Genomic DNA, 2,642 nt, shown 5'->3' on the forward strand with positions numbered 1-2,642 from the left:
CGGTCAGGGACAGGTAGAGGTCCGGTCAGGGACAGGTGGAGGTCCAGTCAGGGACAGGTGGAGGTCCAGCAGCTGAACTGACCACATCCATCAGACCTTCTGGTCCTTCAGAAGCTGAAGGAAGACTCAGCAGCCGGAGGTTCGGCTCGGTTCCCTGAGTGCAGAAGTCGTTAGACTGAGAGAAAACAGGAAAATAGTTTCATTAATCGTCTGTTTCCTCCTCAGTTTGTCAACATTCTGCAGAACCCAGTTACAGTAAAACACGCAGGAAACATGATCTCAGTAATCCTGCAGATTTCTGTTGGACGAAGCGGTGAAATTAGGCCGATCTGTTTCTGGAAACAAACATCGGAGACATCGACTCGTCGCTGCTCAGAACTTCTCCTCTGTTGGAGGCGCATTGATTTTTAACTTTGCTGCCATTCAGGGGAAAGAGGGGGAGAGAGACGTCCTCCACGCCTCTGCTGTGTGTCTGCTGTGAGACTCTTTAAAGGGCGCATTCACACACACACAGCTCCTTATCTCAACTACCTCAGCATCCACTCTAACCATGACTGAATATGTTACTCACACACACACACACAAACACACACACCCTCTGGTGCTCGGGTTGTTACAGCCGGCTGGTGATTAACACAGAGGTGATCCTATCAACAGGAGGGGTTACCGTGGCAACCAGGAGCCCGAGAGGAGGGGCCGCTCGCTCGCGGTCGCCCTGTTGCTCGCGCTCATCTGCCGGGCAGAGGAGTCGTGACTAACCAGAGCCTGCTGTCCAACACACCCACCCCTCCACCCCCCTCCACCCTGGCTGGCGGTGGAGGGAGCGCGGCGTGCAGCAGGACTCAGCAGGATGGTTTCATTGAAAGAAGATGAGAAGCCCCCACTGTAGCGGTGGAAATGAGACGTGTGTCACCGCCGCAGAGGCATTCGGGTCCTGTTTCATCTGCCTGAGCTGTGTGTGTGTGTGTGTGTGTGTGTGTGTGTGTGTGTTGGATGTCACAGCAGCTCTGATCAGAGTGACAGGGAGACTTCCTGCTGCGCTCAGCCTCCTCGCCGCTCCTGCATGTTGCCACAGCAAACACTCTGATCCCATGTCTGTTCACCGCCATCACAGCTGGAGCAATCAGGGCGCCTGTGGGATCAGCAGCAACTTTATTTAGATCTCACACACACACTGACCACAGAAACACTTTCCATTCTCCTCATCTTACCACCACCCAGCACAGACAGAAATAAACATATCCAGAGTTACCGGGGTCATCTCACACACACACACACACACACACACACACACACACGTCTCAGGGATAATCGTTTGTTTTAATAGCGGATGACACTGATACTCTGAGAATCTGCCGAAGCTTGTGGAGACGCTGGCCGTGGGAGATGGCGCCCGGCCACGTTCTCCTGCTTCAGTTCACACGTTCAACTAAGTAAATGTTTATTTGAAACCGAGAACGAAAATAATTCTGGCGGCGAAACAAAGCAAAGGAAAACGGTCCCGACGCAGGCGACGTGGGTCTTCAGCTGGGATTTTAAAAACGCCGAAAGGAGAGCTTCATCAGAAGACGATAGGGGTCTCTTCTTTTCTGCCTGATAGAGCTTTAATCAGCATTTGGTGAACTGTGTTCCTGAACAGAACCAGAGCTGATTTTAATGCCTGAGGGCCCTGAAGACCTTCAGCCTTGACCTTTGACCTCAGAGATTTCTCCAAAATTTGCCAGGAGGGCAAATATTAGATCATCACTTTTACTGTGATTTAGCACAAAAAAAAAAAAAAACAGGCTTTAGCTGCTAATTTTAGTCACGCAGACGTGTGGAGGAGCTTTAAGATAAATCACCAGGGGTTTAAGGACAGATCAAGCTGATTATCAGTAAAATTAAGTAATAAAACACAACTAATTGTTGTATCAAGCAGTCCAAAAGGAGCATATAAGGAAGAAAACAGGCCCGAGTACACACGCCTGAGGCACCCCACAGCGTGAAAGATGAAGCATCATTATCAGCAGCAACGCAGTAAAGTCCTGAAGGAGGAGGACGGAAAACAAGACGTCGGCTCCTAATTCAGCTTTTGGAGTGCAAAGGAGTAGCCACAGCGAGCAGCGCCAGTTACGGAGCGTTCATACGTCTGAGGGGCGGGTCGAAGGGTTCACACTGGAATCCGCCGCGGAGCCCCATCAGGTATCCAGCGTTCCAGGCGCTCCGGGGTTAATCAGCGTTCGCGCCCGCTCATCCGGAGCAGACGGCTCCTTCGCAGCCGGGCTGCAGGTGCTGCTTGTTATTACGTCGACGGTGTCACTGTAAATCTTCCTCCTCCGTTCTTCCCAGGACGCTTCTGACTCAGCTGACATTTAGTCCCCGTCTCGGCACCTCCATCCATCTTTTCCTTTTTTCTTCCCCCCGCAGACACTTCGTGCCACCTCCTTCAGATGTCTCTCCTCTTGGTGAAAAAGTTGCACTCGGATACGGAATCAGGAATCTGTCAGATGCAGGAAAAGGCTGTATTTGTTTCGTTCCTCTTTTTGTTGTTTGTTTCCACCGGACTGATCCGGGAATGTAATTAGGAATGACCGAGGCAGGGGCCATAGGTTTACAGGCAGCTAATAACAACCCCCCCTCCCCCACTACGTCGACACTCGTCC

This window comes from Kryptolebias marmoratus, linkage group LG2, assembly GCF_001649575.2.
Source record: "Kryptolebias marmoratus isolate JLee-2015 linkage group LG2, ASM164957v2, whole genome shotgun sequence".
NCBI lineage: Eukaryota > Metazoa > Chordata > Actinopteri > Cyprinodontiformes > Rivulidae > Kryptolebias > Kryptolebias marmoratus.